Source organism: Canis lupus, chromosome 1 (genome assembly GCF_011100685.1).
Source record: "Canis lupus familiaris isolate Mischka breed German Shepherd chromosome 1, alternate assembly UU_Cfam_GSD_1.0, whole genome shotgun sequence".
Taxonomy (NCBI): Eukaryota; Metazoa; Chordata; class Mammalia; order Carnivora; family Canidae; genus Canis; species Canis lupus.
The window spans coordinates 67,670,654-67,688,775 of record NC_049222.1 but is presented as its reverse complement, the minus strand read 5'-3'; the positions used below and the strand labels follow the sequence as shown (position 1 = coordinate 67,688,775).

Below are 18,122 nucleotides of genomic sequence, written 5' to 3'. Positions count from 1 at the left end.
TGTGTGTCTGTGTCTGTGTCTGTGTGACTTTAGTTTAGTAATATAATGACAAGGTGCTGACAAGGCTCCCAAGTGACTTCAGTTGGCAAAATGGGTTTTTCTCTCTATGTCTTTTCTCTGTATATCTTCACATAAAACCTTTCATATCTGGGGGAAAAAATTTTTTTTTCTCTCTCACATAAGAACCATTTCAAGAATTTGGAAGGATTCCAAACTTCACAACTTAAAACTGGATTGCATAACAATTTTTCCTCGTTTGTTCAAAAACAAAATACAGATTTTAATTCTTAATTAGGGGTCTGTCTCCTGGAAGAAACCAAGTGGGAGAAGAGATACAGACAAGTATTACTTAGTATTATTAATAAAGGTGTAGTACTAAATTGGCTCGAAGTTTTGTTTTTCTCCATTTAAACAAGGTTATAGGAAAGAGGCATATGTTCATATAAACTCTCAGGGATTTACTTTATAAATGAATTTCGAGTATATGAGTGGGATCAGTAAATGTTAACCTCCGTCTTTACTTTTATGCCTATAATACTGTAGCAATTAATTGATATTCAGAATGATGGCTGAATTAGTTAAGCATAATAGAAGATTTAATTATGGGAGGTATACTGTAGTAATGCATAAGGCTGGAAGGCTCACCGATAGTGGTCACAGTGATTGAAATGAAAGTACCTCCCCTTCCCCCCATTTCTGAGGTAATCAAATGATTTTGTTATCCAGGACAAACCATTTTAGAGCATTTGTTTTTAGTAGACAACTTCTACTTAGTATTACTTTCTGTGGCAACACTGTTTGTTCATCAGGGCCTGATAAAGATCTGTAATTTCTCACTGTCTTAACCACTTCTTTTTTTTTTTTTAAGATTTTATTTATTTATGCATGAGAGACACAGAGAGAGGCAGAGACACGGGCAGAGGGAGAAGCAGGCCCCTGCGGGGAGCAGGATGTGGGACTTGATTCCAGGACCTAGGGGTCATGACCTGAGCCAAAGCCAGATGCTCAACTACTGAGCCACCCAGGAGTCCCTTTTTTTTTTTTTTTTAAGAGAGGGAAGGGAGGGAGGGGCAGAGGGAGAGAGAGAATCTTAAGCAGGCTCCATGCCCCACGTGGCGCCCCATGTAGGGATTGATGCAGGCTCAGTCTCACTGCACTGAGATCATGACCTGAGCCCAAGTCCAGAGTCCGATGCTTGACCGATTGAGGCCCCAGGTGAAGCCTGATGACATGACACAGCAGTGCGTGGGCGTTAGGCTTTTACCTGATACTGTGTCAGAAACTGAAGCCATTGGTGTATGTTTCTCTGGGCTGTTCACGTGTCATTTCAAAGGGGGAAAATCCTTCTTTAATGTTTTAGGCCCCTTAACCTAGAGTGACGTTAACTTTCAAAAACATTATTTTCAGTAGTTAAAATTTTAGTGTGTCCTGGGCCAAGTACTTTACAGGCATCAGGTCAGTATTTCCAACCTGCCTGTAACCACGCACTTTGGGGATAAGGGCTTCGGTTTGGCAGGGAGTGGCCAGTTTAAAAGCAAAGCTAACCTTGAGATCCCTGGGTGGCTCAGCGGTTTAGCGCCTGCCTTTAGCCCAGGGCATGATCTTGGAGACCCGGGATCGAGTCCCACGTCGGGCTCCCTGCATGGAGACTGCTTCTTCCTCTGGCTGTGTCTCTGCCTCTCTCTCTCTCTGTGTCTCTCATAAATACATAAAAATCTTTAAAAATAAAAGCAAAGCAAACCAAACCACGGAATTGAGGAGAATACAACAACAGTAATGAAAATAGGCTTGTGTACCATGGAGGAAGTAGTATGTCACGAAACTTTGGTTTTAATTAAACAGATTTCTGTATCTTTTTCTCTGTGTCCTGAGTCACAGCATGAAATGAATTTCTCTCCGTGGGGCTGACCAGAAAGCGGGGAAGCACCACACTTGCACGTACAATGCTCACAGTGATCCCAAGGAGTGACTCAGGGTCGGTGGAGTAGCGCGAGGTCACCCAGTCTATAAACTCCAAGGCTGGTGTTTGACTATGATGGGCGGCACTTTGGGTGTGAAGAACACAGGGTTTGCCTAATTTGGTGAATGAGTGACTTAATTAGCCGGGTCTGTTTCCTTGTCCTGGGTTTGGGGATAATGCCACTACCACACTCACTATGTAGGGTGTTGTAAGGATCAAAGAAGGTAATTTATGTGGATGTGCTTTTCCACCTTCAAAGATCTAAACAAACGTAAGTTATTATTATAATGACTTGCTCTTTGGCTCTTCAAGTACTAACTGACTCCCGGGTTTGACTAGAGATGAGTGGATTAAGTGTCTTTTGAAGTATTTTTCAGGGGTTCCCGGCTAGCTCAGGCGGTGGAGCATGAGACTCTTGATCTTGGGGTTGTGAATTCGAACCCCATGCGGGGCATAGAGATTACTTAAAAAAAAAAAAAAAGGTATTTTTCAAACTCGTAAGTTTACAATTCAGCGTTTCAGGAGTCAAGATCATTCCTGTTCGGTACTTTTATAGCTTTTGCTTCCTGTTGATGACAGACTGTTGTAGTGAATGAAGAAGCTATGATTTTTATGTATATTTACTTTTCCTATTTTGGTGTTCCTCTTGACAAAACAACAGAAGGCAGATGTACTTTGGACATACCTGTACAAACTCATTATTCCCACATGTCTTCAAATAAACCTGCATCCTGATTTCAAAAGAAAACACTATGTAAATAAAATCTGATTGAAAAAAAAACCAATGGTGATACTCAATGGAACATCTAAAGACTTCGGAATAAAAGCCTATCCAACACTTAATGAAAAACGACAGCAATGGAACAAAAAGCAAACATGAAACCTTCAATTGATTGTAAAACTTGTGAGTAGAGGTATTTTAACAAATAAAAGCTAGAAAACAGCTCGCTGTCTTTGGCCTGTCTTCGGTCTTTTGCTCAGTCATCTTTCTATGTACTCATCTAGCCGAACTTCTTAAGATATTATGTTTTTATTCCCTATTTATTCCACGGCCTGATTCCAGGATATAATGGTAAAAATAAACATTTTTGTAGGTAAAAATATATATTCGCATTTTATGTGATATAATGGTAAAAATATGCATATTTTGCATTTTGTATGTGAGTGTGGAGTGACCTTGTGATTCAGTATACGTCCTGAAGTCTTAGAGTTATGAACATGATCATAATCAGACGTTCAGAGAACAGGCAGTTATCGGGACAGAGGAGCATTGATGCCTCACCAGCAGCCCCCTGACATAGTCCTAGGAAAAGCAGAGGACTGTACCGGGATGCAAATTAGGTAGAGGAGTTGCTCTTTGCCAAGTGTTGTTTATTGAACAGAGTAAACGTCCCCCCAGTGGTTGGGGGGAGCTGGGTAGTTTAAGTGGAAGAGCGGGAAGAGCAAGGATGCTCAAAGGAGTGCCCCAAATATAGATTCACTGGGCCCGCCCCATCCAGGAGCCCCAGGGTGGGAAGGTGACCTGTTTTGCATCAGGGAATTGCCCACAGCTGGGAGGTTAGGCTCCTTAGAATGGAAGCGAGGCTGTGATTTTTTTTTTTTTTTTTTTTTTTTTAACAACCTGACAGAAACAGTGTTAAGGAAGTAAGATGACTACAGTTTCAGGGGATTTATTGATGGTTCCTAAGAGAACTAATCGTTTTACTTTTTCACACTTCAGGGATGAACAGTATGCTAAGAGCAAAGCATCCGTACCTATTCATGGGAAGAATTCTCTAAAGGAGTTCTGTTAGTCAACATATTAAAAAAAAAAGTATAAAAAATACTTCAAAGTATAAAAACATATTCTTTTAAAGTGTTCTGTGATTCAGATTTTAAGATAATTCACTGAATGACCTTACTCCACCTTCAGATAATGAGTTTTTACTTTGTGTGTTAGCTGCACGGGGAGGGGGGGGGGTGTTCTGATAAGTGGTAGTAGGCCTGTACACTTTAGATGCAAACTAAGAGAACAGGGATCATTAAAATATGGGTGGATAAAAATTAGGAGAGAATATGTAAGGCTGTTGGAGTAAGAAAGAAAGGAGGAAAACAGAAGAATTCAGTCAAAACAAGAAAGTGGAGGTATTTAAATGCATAACTCCTGTTGATGTACATTTGATAAAGTGTGAAATTTTGCTTTTACTCATTTGAAGGCAAGATAAAAAATCTCAAGTATTTAGAGCAATTTTATTTCTTTCTGGTTGGAGTTAGAGTATTTTTTTTTTTTTTAACGAATAGCCAGGGATAATTAAACTGAAAATATTTAAAATGGAGCTTATTTTTTAATGTCACTTATTTCCATCATTCCCTAGAACCCTGAAACTATCAAGGTTAGTGTTCGGCTGCTGACTCTCCCTAGCCTGTTTTGTCCCTCTCAAGTGGAAAGTTACTTAACGGCTGGTGCAGAGCTCAGCCATCCCCAATTCTGACAATTGCTGTAAGGCAGTTTTATAAGTGATTAATCACATGCTATTACTGTGTAGGTGGGAGGCTTATGGCATAGATTTATTTTGTTCCCCTTTTTAGCTTACAAGTAACCTAATGTTTGTTCCCCATTAAGACTTATGGGGAACATAATGTTTCACCCATTCCAGAGCCACCTTGACCTTCCCTCGTTTACTGTGATGCCAAGTACTATAATCATATTTTGAGTACAATTTTCTGATGGAAGCCATGGTCTTCTTTGTTTATAATTTTATAAAATAAGAATGATTCCACCAAAGGGCGGTGGGGAGAGAAAGAGAAAAAGGCAGAGGAAGAGAGAGACAAACCAAGAAACTGACTCTAAGTATAGAGAACAAACTGATGGTTGCCAGAGGGGAGGGGTGGGTGATCATTCACCTTATCCTGATGAAAAAAAGGAACAGTTCCATAAGCCACACGTGAAAATGTCACTTGACATCATCATTAGTTCATTATCAAACCTTGTGTAACGTTTATGCTTCTTATAAATCTAGAAACAGTTAAGGTTGGTTTATACGATACTTATTTGTTTAGAAAATAATGAGTCTTAAAGGGCAGTAATAATTTGAAGGGCCGTGTATGTTACTACGAATGGTCAAGCCGGAGGAAATCCTATTATTTCAGAGATTGCTGTCCTTCTGATCCTCCAGGACAAGACCATCTAAACATTAAATCTCAACCTCCAGGCCTGGTCTTACATCCTAAGATCCTAAATGAGATTTAAGTTCTAGTACCTCATTCGGCCTGATATTTTACATTAAAAAAAAAAAAACCCAGTCATTTATTAGATATTAACTATATGTACATTTAGCTAGAAACTGTCAGGATATAAAGTATATGATAAATTTTTTAAAAATTTATTTGGGGGGGATAGGGGTGAAAGGGGGCAGATGGGGGAGAGGAAGAGGGAGAGAGGATCTCAAGTAGACTCCTTGCTGAGCGTGGAGCTTGTCAGGGGATTGATCTCACTCCTCTGAGAATATGACCTGAGCTGAGACCAAGAGTTGGACACTTAACTGTGCCATCTGGGCGCCCCAAGCATATGATGAATTATTTAATAAATAACAAGCATAGGTAGAGTTTTATAATTAATACCCCTTGTTTTCCACCTTACACTGGGTAGGGTTTTAGGACTAGCCACTTTTCTGTCCTACATTCTACTCACAATTTAGGAAAAAGTGGTTTTTTTCCACAGACCCTAAGGGTCACATTGCTGAGCCTAAGATGAGATTTCCTTATTGGGTCTACTTCTTCCAAGATTTTGGAGGACATTTTCAGTGAATCTTTAAAGATACATCGTGCACCCCGATCACTCTGGCATGCTTTAGGGATGGAGGACGTGATCCTTCTCAGCATGAACCTTTTATTATGGTCCTTACAGTCTAGGGTAGACAGGTGTTAAACAGATACTCGTAAATAATGAAGTAATCCTAAGTGTATAAAGTACTTAAAGGAGCTAGGGGAATGTCTCTTAGGAAGATTGTCCTTGCCGTGGAGCAGCTAAGCATGAAAGAGTGAATAGGAATTCATTTTTTTTTAAATTTTATCTATCATCTATCTATCTATCTATCTATCTATCTATCTATCTATCTATCTATCATCTATCATCATCTATCTATTTAGAGGGAGGGAGCGAGCACAACAGGGGGAAGGGACAGAGGGACCAGGAGAAGCAGACTCCCCGCTGAGCAGGGAACCTGACATAGGGCTTGATCCCAGGACCCTGAGGTCATGAACCAAGCTGAAGGCTTAACTGACTGAGCCACCCTGGCGCCCTATGAACAGGAATTCTTGGTGTGAAGGATCCTGGGCAGAAGATTCTAGGCAAAGAGCATGGCGACTGCAAAGAATATGGGTATTTTAGCAACTGACAGAAATCCTCCATTCTTGGAGAGGGGCCCGGGAAGAGGAGCTTGACTTTAAGTAATGGGATTTTTTTTTTTTTTTTTTTTTATGAGAAGAAGTTGGAACCAAAGCCTGAGAAAGGTCATGATCAGATTCTCGTTTTATAAGGATCACTCTGAGCACCGTAACAAAAAAAAAAAAAAAAAAAAAAATGTGGTTTGGAGGGAGCCATCTGGATTTTGGTGAGAGCGTTTAGGAGGACGTCTTTTGAATCTGAAGGAGCAATGACACCTATTGAGGGTAAGGTGGGAGAGGAGTGGACAGGCATGGTGGGGCTTGCTGAGAGGTAGTGAGAGGGAAGGAGGAGAGGTGCTGTCTGAAGCTCTGGGTTTGAATTCTGACATTTACCCATATGGGGAACGGTAAAGGTAGGTTTGGGGGGCCTTTGCCCTGGGAATTTAAGAACAAGTCTGCATGTTACTTTTCCCCTGCATAATTCTGTTTTCGGCATCAGGATGAAATATTCTTATTTTTCAATTACCGCTGAAGGTATGTGTGTAAAGATTTCTGCGTGAGTATCTGTTGGAAACCCAGTCATTTTACAATGACCCATTTCAGTCCCAAACCCTCAGGTACCTTCCCGTATTGGTTCTCTCCTTCATGCTTTAACTTCCCTGAGTAATAAACTTCACTATTTTTGAGGTTCTTTTCCTGTTAATGTTCTCTTCTTTAGAATACAGAAAAGTATATATATATATATATATATATATGTGTGTGTGTGTGTGTATGTGTATGTGCACTTCCGCCATTCACACATGTAGTTTCTTTTAGACTGCACTGAGTTGATGTGTAATAAAATATGGAGAAAAGAAGAAAATTAAAAAAAATAATGGATTGCATTAGAGAATGGACACATAGAAAGTTGAGAACTGAGAATAGTATTTTCCTTTTTTCTTTTCTCTTTCTTTTCCTTTTTTTTTTTTTTTTTTTTTTTTTTTTTGGAGAGAATAGCCAAGATTGTACCACTTGGCTGATTACTAAGGTCAGAAAAATAGGAACTCCACTCTTATTCCCCTCTCCCCCCACCACATACTTGCAGGGCATTATGACAGTTTTAATGTGAATTGTAAAATGTAGGAGGTATACTCTAATTCCCTTTCAGGCACATAAATCAAGTCTCAAGCTCTTTCGGAAATGTTTACTAGAAAACATCGTGGGCAGGTTTTAAAATGCTTTTGGATTGCATGACGGCATGGTGCCACTTCGATTGAAGGCTTGTAATATTTTATTTTCTTTCCCAAAGAGTCAGGATAAATTCTATAAACCTTTTTTTTCCCTCGTTTTGTTGTTTCTGTTGTACCATTCTGTTTGGCTCTCACCTTTTACCCCCCGGGAAACAAAAGTGTTTTCTTACTCGGGTGTTCCTGCTGAGTGCTCAGCTGTTGGGCAGCCGGTTCAAAGTTGTTCCTTATTTACACACTGTAATTCCGGCTGATGGGAAAACTTCCTCAGTCTTATCTGAAGTATAATATACTGGTTTTAAGGGATGTATTTTGGCAGGAAATCTTTGTCAAAACTTACCAGAGTACAGCTTATTTATTTATTTATTTATTTAGTATAGAATCTAATTTAATTAGACTATTACATCCTTTGAAAAAAGGGTTATAGTGAACGTCAGCAGAAAGCCTAGTCCAAGGAACCTCAAGCAGATCCATCAAGTAGCAGGTCCTGGTCCCTACTCGGTATTCATTCCCCAGCAGTAGTTACATTAACTATGGCAGTGCGGTACATCAACACACCTGTAGTAAGCTCAGTGTATGCTGGGCGCCGGGTAGGTTCTTTCTTTCTGTTTAGACTTTGCCTTCCAGTAGAGTCAGGTGTTATCTATCTATCTATCTATCTATTTATTGAAATGTGGACTTGAGAAATGTTACAGCTGGGGACACCTGAGTAGCTTAGCGGTTGAGCATCTGCCTTTGGCTCAGGTCATGACCCTGGGGTCCCAGGATCGAGTCTCACGTCGGGCTCCCTGCATGGAGCCTGCTTCTCTCTCTGCCTGTGTCTCTGCCTCTCTCTGTGTCTCCCATGAATAAATAAATAAAATCTTTAAAAGAAATGTTACAGCTCATTTTGGCATAAAGTGCTGAACGAGACACATGGGGTCGGGGCGAGAGGTGGTGGGAACTGGCTGCACCCGGGAAAGGATGGGAAAAGCGTCCAGTTGGGGGAAGTCTTACCTCTGGAGAGTTCCCGGGGGGCGGGGGGGACGGTCGAGTGGCTTCAGTGTTTGCAGAGTGACCGTGTGATACGTTTGCTGGTACTTCTAGTTTTCAGCCATGTGGGAACACACCTCGGAGGCCTGTGACTCATTGAGAGGCAGTGGCTGGAGTTTAAGGGGTGAACCAGGGAAGCGGGGAGATCTCAGGAGGCATAGAGGCCTGCAGATGATGGAAGATGGGCAGGCCCTGGGTGGGGGAGAGCGCGGGGGATTGGGAAGGGCGGGGCCAGAGCAGCCTGCGAGGCCCGGGGAGCCCCTGCACCCTCGCTCCCCCCACCCCCCGCCCCTGCACCCATCTTGTCGGTGTGCACGGTGCTCCGGCCAGCCTCGCTCGCGCAGGGCGAGTGAAAACCGCACAAGAGAACAAAAGCATTATTAGGAAGGGCTGCAAGCCCGAGGTCGGTCTCGGTGGCGGTCTCGGTGTCCCTGCGGGCCCGCACGGGGCCTGGAGTCTGTGCAAAGTAGCCTGACCGCCTCCGCGTGGTTTCCAGGCTCGGGCACTGACCGCAGGCAGAACAACTGGAGATGCTCGGCATCACCCACACCACACTGCAGCCACCAGGTGTGGTACCTGCGAGCCCGGCTGCTCTTGTCTGCTTCCTCGTAAACATTCTTTCCCCGTTCTTTATGGGCACATGATCCTGAGACACAGAAAGCCTTTGTGTCCCACTGGGAATGTGAGAAAATCAAGCCTCCGTATTGGTTGTGCTCCTGGTTAGGAACCACTAACGTTTCTGTGTTAACCACCCAGGCTTTGAATGGAGATAAATGTTTCCAGCAAGATGTGCCCTACATTTTTTTTTTTTCTCGAAGACATCACCATTCCGATATAAGATCTCTTAAAGACACACTAGAAATGTCTGTTTTTAATCCACCTGATGCTGCGATTTGTGGGTACTTGTTAAAATGGAAATGTAACGGAGCTTAGCCTAATAGGAAGCACACGGGTAGCACCTCGCAGGGGCCGGGCACCTTATGGAAGGGAACATGTTTAACCTCCACCGCCGTCTGAGGCAGGGGTCAGGGTTGTGCGCTCTTCCGGACTGAGTTATGGGGACCCCCCAGACCCTGTGCCCCAGCACTGATCCCCAATGTGACTGTATTGGAGACAGAACCTCCAAAGGGGCAGCTGAGCTGAAAGGACATCTTCAGGGCGGGCCCGTGGCCGTAGGCCCAGTGGCCTCCGAGGGAGAGGAGGGGGCGGTCGGGGGAGTGCACGGGCAAGAGGCCACGGGGGGTCACCGGGGGGTAGCCCTCTGCCCGCCAGAGATGGGCCTCCCAAGAACCTCGCCAGCCCCGTGATCCTGGACTTGAAGGCTTCCCAGGGGCAAGGGAAGGCATTTGTTCCCCGAGTTCCCCGGTCTGTAGTGTCTTGCGACGGCAGCCCTCACGCAAGATACACCCAGATTTTGCCCCCAGGGAGACACAGACACATTGGGCCACAGGCTCAAGGTCGTAAGACTAGAGGCCACCGGCTCAAGGTCGTAAGACTAGAGGCCACCAGCTCAAGGTCGTAAGATGAGAGGTCACCGGCTCAAAGTCATAAGACAAGAGGCTGCCAGCTCAAGGTCGTAAGACAAGAGGCCATCGGCTCAAGGTCATAAGACTAGAGGCCACTGGCACAAGGTCATAAGATGAGAGGCCGCCAGCTCAAGGTCGTAAGATGAGAGGCCACTGGCTCAAGGTCATAAGACTAGAGGCCACCGGCTCAAGGTCATAAGATGAAAGGCTGCCGGCTCAAGGTCGTAAGACGAGAGGCCGCGGGCTCAAGGTCATAAGACTAGAGGCCACCGGCTCAAGGTCATAAGACGAGAGGCTGCCAGCTCAAGGTCATACGACTAGAAAACTCGAGAGAGTCAAGACTCACCCTTGGGAGGAGTGATGACGTCACACGTGTGGTTAAGCACCACACCTATTGGTCTCCTGGGGATGGAGCCTCCCAGGCCTGGGGGTGGGGGCCCTGGGTGCCTGTGGCCCTGGCCTGCACCCACCCTCTGCCCTGGGGCGCAGCGTGCATGGCCTGTCCACTTCGGGCCCTGGTGCATCTGCACGGTCCCTTCCCCCCGGGGAACGACTGGGGATCTGCCGTGTGTGGCCTGGGCAATTTCATGGTTCAGAGTGAACGGGGTCGGCAAACACTGCGAGGACTTCTCCTGCATTAACTTTTCAAATAATAGCAAAACTTACCTTCTTCCGCCGCCCCCAGCATTATCAGTCTCATTATTTCTGTTAAAGGCTGCCTCTGTGGCATTTCCCTGCCTGCTGTCTTTTGGCAGAGGGTTTCTGGGGAAGGACAGGCACGAGAGACAGGGAGAGAAAAGAAAGGGTTTTGGAATTAAAATGACTGTTAATGCCCTGAACTGTTCTAACTGGTGAATAGAGCACTTTTTCACCACCTAAAAATATGTTTAAAATCTTACATGTTTTAAAATAGCCTTTAAAATATGGTAGCGGTTTTGGTAAATACGATCCTAGGCCTCAGTAAACCTAAAGAAATCATGCGGTTGTAAAAATGCAATACTGTGACTCTCGAATGTGAGTTGTGGGATCTTTCTTGAAAATATATGTATATTGGTATGGAGGATGATAAAGTTTACCTCTGAGCTCATTAAACATTTCTTATGAATTTTTTTAATGTTAATTTTACTCCTATTTATTTATTTATTTATTTATTTATTTATTTATTTATTTATGATAGTCACAGAGAGAGAGAGGCAGAGACACAGGCAGAGGGAGAAGCAGGCTCCACGCAGGGAGCCTGACATGGGACTCGATCCCAGGACCCCGGGGTCGCACCCTGAGCCCAAGGCAGATGCTCAATCCTTGAGCCACCCAGGTGTCTCTAAACTTATTCTTTTTTAAAGATTTATTTACGTATACATATTCATCTGAAAGACAAATTGTAGGGAGGATGCCAGTGGGGGAGCAGCAGCAGAGGGAGAGGGAGAAGGAGGAAGCAGGACCGCCCCGCCCCCCCAGCTGGACTCTATCCCACAACCCGTAGACCATGACCTGGAGACCACCACCCTTGCCGAAACCAAGAGTAGGAGGCCCAACTGACCCAGCCACCCAGGGACCCCAAGAAAATAGAACTTACAAAGAATACTTGGGCTCCTTTTCTGATCTTCCACGTATGATGTAATTGAATGAAGACCAGTTGGAGTGCATTGTCCAGTGCCATTTATTTATTTATTTATTTATTTATTTATTTATTTATTTATTTATTTATTTATAAAGATCTTATTTATTTTTTATTTATTTTTTATTTATTTTTTTATTTTTTATTTTTTTTATTTATTTATTTATTTAGATCTTATTTATTTATTCATGAGAGACACAGAGAGGGGCAGAGACACAGGCAGAGGGAGACGCAGGCTCCAGGCAGGGAGCCCGATGTGGGACTCGATCCTGGGACCCCGGGGTTATGCCCTGAGCCTAAGGCAGGCATTCAACCACGGAGCCACCCAGGCATCCCCCCCACCCCAGTGCCTTTTATATCATAGTGCCATTCGGTACAAATACTGAGACACTTAAAAAATGATAAAGTTATATGTACTGGATAATTGTTTTATACTTTCCTTGACTTTATATGTCTTAGAGCCACAGGATAAGCATGGCTTAGTTTCTGAAACCATGGTAGTGTTATTCCACTTAGTGTTACGACACAGCCTTGAGAAGGCGTCCTTTTCTAGTGAAGTTTGCTCAGGGACCAGCTCCTCACCTGCTCCGTGTGCAGGACTCTTGCAGGATCAGAAGCAACAGGAGCGTATGCCTTCTTGCACTTGATGCACGTTGTGTGTGAGACTCTAAACACGCTGCCTCCGGAATGACTTATGAAAATGTTTTTCCTATCATGGAACCTCTTTGTTATTTTTTGCATTTCTCTGTGTCCACTTGAGTAGGAAATACATTTTATTTTCAGAAAGAGACATTTGTCTTTATAAGTTACAATTGTCTTTATAAGTTCGTTTAATACCTGAATGTGTACTCTTCAATTTACGGCACCGAAATCGGTTGCTGTGGAAATATTTTCGGAACCTTAAGCCTCTATGATTTGTGGAAAGTGTATCAGAGAATCACATGAATTGTTCTTTTTTTCCCTCTTTTTAAAGCGCGCTCTTTTCTCATGCCTACTCACAATAAAATAAGAGAATGTAATTTATGAGAAATATTTTTTTCATATAGAGTAGTTTTTCTCTCCCATTAAAGATCAATGGCTTTATGTCTTAGTGTAAATTTTTTTTTATGTCCGTAAACTCGTTCCATTTTTACAGGATCCTATTTGCCAGTGAAGAGTGAAAGTAGTTACTACATTTTTTATGATAGCTGAAATTCACTTTTATTTCAAGAATTCTCATCAGATTTCAAATAATTGAATGACATTTACATTTATTTATTGAAAAACATCAATAGCACTAACACTAATATAAGCTACAATGATTTTCTTCTTGAACCTCATCCCCTCAGTGCCAACTCCCAGAAATGCTAAATCTGGATTACCTGTTGGCAAAACTAACTGTAAAAGGAGGTTTTCCTTTGCATTCCCTCCAGTTTTGCTTGGAATTATCTAGACTGCTTCTGATTGTGAGCTCAGTTCCCATGTATGTTTCTTTCAACAGCACCAAGCAATTCACTCAATTCTAACACTATCTACTTGGACTTAACATCAGATCCCACAGCTTAAGGCCTTGGTCCTCTACGACTGTCTCCACTTCCCCTTGAGATGCCAGTGCAAGTCCCAGTTGTCACTCTCACGTCTGAGCAACCACCTACAGATGGGAGGTTCCCTCAGCTTCCTCCTTATACTTGTCAAATTTGCTAGAATGGCTCACAGAACTCAGAGAAACATTCTACTTACTGGATCGCCAATTTATTATGAAAGGATATAATTCAAGAAGAGCAAGATGGAAGAGAAGTATAGGGCAAGGTATGGAGAAAGGGCCAAAGATCTTCCGTGTTCTTTGGGCTTGCCATTCTCCCTGAACCTCCACATGCTCACCACCCTGGAACCTCTTTGAACATTATCCTTTTTGGGTTTTTGTGGAGCATCCATGACAGAGGGAGGCATGGTTGACTGGATCACTGACATTGGGTAATCAGTTCAACCTGCCGCCCTTCTCCCCTTCCTGGAGGTGGTGGGGGTGTGTGATTGAAAGCTTATCCCTCCAGACACGGGGTTGTTTCTCCTGGCAACCAGCCCCCATCTTGGGGAGTTTTCCCTGAAGGTGACCTCATTAACATCGGCTCAGGTGTGGTTGGAAGGGGATTTTGATGAATATCAAGATGCCTTTGTTACTCTTACAACCTAGGAAATTCCAAAGGTTTTAGAAGCTCTGTGTCAGAAACAGAGATGAAGATTATATATATATATTTTTTATAAATCACAATATCATAATGCTCAGCGTGGTTCAAAGATAATTATCTGCATTTGTTTAGGCTACAAATACCATATTATCTTGGATCCTAGAGTAGGCAACTGTGCTTGGTGGATGCCCAGCATCTAATCCTTATTCCGATAGCAGCATCCAGCTTTCACATTGGTAAACTGTCCTTCCTCGTTGTGTGTAGTCTTGGAGGAACTTTCAGCCACGGTATCCTGCCCTCCTTTAGGGTAGGTGGCTTAGCTATATTGGGAAAATAAAAGCCCTATTCTAGGATTTCTTTTTTTTTTTTAAGATATGAATGTTTTAATTTTTTAATCATTTTATTTTTTCATCATAAATGTACTCGTTAATGCCCATCCCCTGTTTCACCCATCCTCCCACCTGCCTCCACTCTGGTGACCATCAGTTTGTTCTCAAGAGTTAAGAGTCTATTTTGTAGTTTGTCTCTGTCTCTCTCTCCTTGCTTTTCTTTGCTCACCTGTTTTGTTTCTTAAATTCCACATGAGTGAAGTCCTATGGCATTTCTCTTTCTCTGACTGACTTCTTCCTCCCTGCCCCCCCCAAGTTTTTATTTAAATTCAAGTTAGTTAACATATATTGTAGTTTTGGTTTCAGGAGTAGAATTTAGTGATTCTTCACTTGTGTACAACACCCAGTGCTCATCCCAACAAGGGCCCTCCTTCATGCCCACCACCCGGTTAGCTCATTCCTTACCCACCTCCCATGTGGCAACCCTCAGTTTATTCTCTGTAGTTAAGTCTTTTCTGGTTTGTCTCACTTTTTTCATCTTATTTTATTTTCCTTCCCTTCCCCTATGTTCATCTCTTTTGCTCCTTAAATTACATGTGAGTGAAATCACATGGTATTTGTCTTTTCTCTGACTTATTTTGCTTAGCATAATACTTTCTAACTCTGCATTGTTGCAGATGGCAAGATTTCACTCTTTTTATGGCTAATTAATATTCCGTGTGTGTGTGTGTGTGTGTGTGTGTGTGTGTCTTTATCCGTTCATCTATCGATGGGCACTTGGGCTGTTTCCATAGTTTGGCTGTTGTAAATAGTGCTGTGATAGACATAGGAGTGTATGCATCCCTTTGCATTTGTGTTTTTATATTTTGTATTTTTGTATTTTTTTGTTTTTTATTTTTTTGTATTTGGGTAAATACCCAGTAATGTGGTTCCTGGATCATAGGGTAGTTCTGTTTTTAGTTTTTTGAGGAACCCTCATATGGTTTTTCACAGTGGCTGCACCGATGTGCATTCCCGCTAATGGTGCAAGAGCGTTCCTTTTTCTCTACATCCTCCCCAACGCTGGTTGTTTCTTGTTACCCTAGGATTTGTTCGACAGAACAAGAAAGTCGTTCGCTAATAGGTAGAAGAAATTTTAAGATTCGCTTGTGGCATTCATCTTTTTTGCCTTGTGGAGAAAGCAGGGAAAGGGTGTTAGAGAGAGGACCTGGAGATCCCCTGCCATGTTTAAAAATCCATGGTTCCAACAGTTAAAAACAAGACACCAGGCCTAAAACGGACTTGCTTATCGTAAGCTTTGTGTTACCAAACCAAAACCTAATTACAGTTCTGGCTCTCCCAGAAATGGATTCTTAAACCAGCCAACCAGGAAGCCTCTGATCAGCATTAGGTAATCTGCCTCATGGCCTTGGCATCCCTTAAAGAAAAGTAACCTTGCAATGACTGGCCCACTTCTTTGCCAAGTACAACTTCCTTGTTCTTGCTTCCTTCTGTCCGTACAAGTCTTTCATTTCATATGGCTCTTTGGAGTTCCTTTCTTTCTGCTAGATTGGGTGCTGCCGGTTTCATGAGTTGTTGAATAAAGCCAATAAGAGCTTTTAAATGTGCGCAGTTGAATTTTTAAAAAATAATTTATTTATTCATGAGAGAGAGAGAGAGAGAGAGAGAAACATGAACAGGAGGAGGGGTAAAGGAGAGGGGGAAGCAGGCCTCCCCCTGAGCAGGGAGCCTGGCACTGGGGCTCGACCCCAGGACCCGGGATCATGACCTGAGCTGAAGGCAGACGCTTAACTGACTGAGCCACCCAGGCAGCCCTGATTTTTGTTTTCTAACTCAACCGCTTAGGAGAAACTACTGTCTTCCCTGCATATTCATGATTTAATTATTCATCACTTCCTTTGATTACTCAAGTCAATGCATTTTTCCTTTTGCCTAAGCCAGTTTGGGTTTAATTTCAGTCACTTACAACCAAACTGAAAATCATCTCATATTATTTGTGTGTGTGTGTGTGTGTGTGTGTGTGTGTGTGCATGTTCATATTTCTTCTCTCTGATCCATAAATTATTCCCAACAGTTATTATCATAGCACAGATATAATTTTTCTGTTTTTTCCCCAATTCATTCATCTAATGAGTGCATGCTTTTTTCCCTAATATTTTCTATTTGTTATTATGACCTGTATCACGGATGAATTTGTATTGTAGTTTAGTTTGCCATTTAACTTATGTTATTTAGGTTTCCTTTCACATCTTTGAAGTTTTTTTTTTTTTTAAACAAAAATAATGAGGAACTTTGTGCATTTTGAGTAGTATTCCCTGAGTTAATTTCTGAACGCTGTAGTATCAAGAAAAAGATGAATCTATTTTAATATTCTTTTAAAAAAAGATTTTATTTATTTTAGAGAGAGACAGTGTGGGCATGAGCGAGCATGAGTGAGTCGGGGAGAAGTAAAGGGAGAGGGAGAGAGAGAATCTCAAGCAGACTCCCTGCTGAGCATAGAGTCTGATGCAGGGCTCTATCACATGACCTGAGCTGAAATCAAGAGTCGGAGGCCTGACTGAGCCACCCCAGCGCCATGAGACTATTTTAATACTCTTTAAAATAAATTCATATTTGTTCCCTAAATAGATATTCCACATTTGTATTGACCATAGTACTGTGTTTCACCATTCAGAACTGCATCAGTTTTGTTTATTATAATTTAAAAAATTGATACAGGTTACTTTTTTTTTTTTTGAGAAAAGCAGGGGGCAGTGGGAGAGGGAGAGAATCCTAAGCAGGCTCCATGGCCAGCACAGAGCCTGAGGTGGCGCTTAACCTCATGACCCTGAGATCATGACGTGAGCCGAAATTGGATGCTTAACCAAGTGAGCCACCCAGGTGCCCCCCCCAAATCAATACATTTTAATAATGTATTCTGTATTTAATTACTTAAGTTCTTTAACTTTTATCTATCAAGTTTTTGTGTAGATTCTACCACCTCCCCTTCTTTTAATTTTTACTACTTTTATCCTATTTCAGCCCATTATCAATTTACTCCTGTATTATTGGAATAAATTCCTAGCTAACATTTTGTGTATTTGGTCTTTCCCATGGCCAGTCATAATTCATCTCCATCACGTATTCAGTGTGCAACCTTGAAGAAGATAGAAAATCTTCAGTTGAGTGCTGAGGATGGAGCTGATGATGGTACTCACCTTAGAGTGGTGTAATGCATGTAGGATGCTTAGCAGGGTATCTAGCACAGAGATGTAAGATAATTATGAAAAATGTATGCACTGGGTATATCCTTCCCTTGAAACCAGTGTGATTTGCCTACTTTTGAGGATCTGTGTTTGTTGACTTTTAACTAGTTACCCTTGGGAATATCTTTTCTCTTTATAGGCAGGATTCTTACATAATTCCCTTTCCTTTTTTTTGGGTCAGTTACTGGGTCAGACTGGGTCAGTTACTTGGAGGATAAAGATTCACTGACAAAGAGAATATAGATATGAGACAAGTGCTAAATTTGTAGAATACTTAAGAATTCTATTAGTTGGACAGAGTCCTCCTTCACATTAGGGATGTTCTGTCCCCAAACGAATACTGACTTTAGTGAGAAAAACAAATGTGTGGCACAGCATTGTTGGGGTTAGGGAGCGAGCGTTTGTTGATCTTGTCACAGAATTCAGAATAATGAACTAACTGTGGACTCTGAAGCCCAATTAAACTTAATGCAAATTCAAAATCTGCCAGTTGCAATCTAAGTTCTATTAGTTAAAGCCATTGTTTAACTTCTTTGTCCAAAACGAGGATAATACTGGTCTTCTGGCTTTTACAGAGATGAAATGAAAAAGAAAATGGTACATAGATTTTTTTTAAAAAAGTATGTTTAGTGCTCAAGAAAAACTGCTGATTATTT

General features: G+C 42.2%; 1 protein-coding gene and 1 long non-coding RNA gene across 7 annotated transcripts in view; one reads left to right on the top strand and one right to left on the bottom strand.

Moving 5' to 3' along the window:
* The window catches only part of PTPRK (protein tyrosine phosphatase receptor type K), a 546,322-nt gene that overhangs the window by 17,625 nt on the left and 510,575 nt on the right, over positions 1-18,122 (top strand). The window lies entirely within an intron of this gene.
* Positions 1-18,122, bottom strand: part of LOC106558822 — a 51,837-nt gene that overhangs the window by 1,706 nt on the left and 32,009 nt on the right. Inside the window, exons 4-5 of the long non-coding RNA XR_005353912.1 lie at positions 10,776-10,871; positions 8,548-8,748 (exon numbers count right to left, since the gene is read on the bottom strand). This is a non-coding gene — a long non-coding RNA (uncharacterized LOC106558822). The remainder of the gene's footprint in view (positions 1-8,547; positions 8,749-10,775; positions 10,872-18,122) is intronic.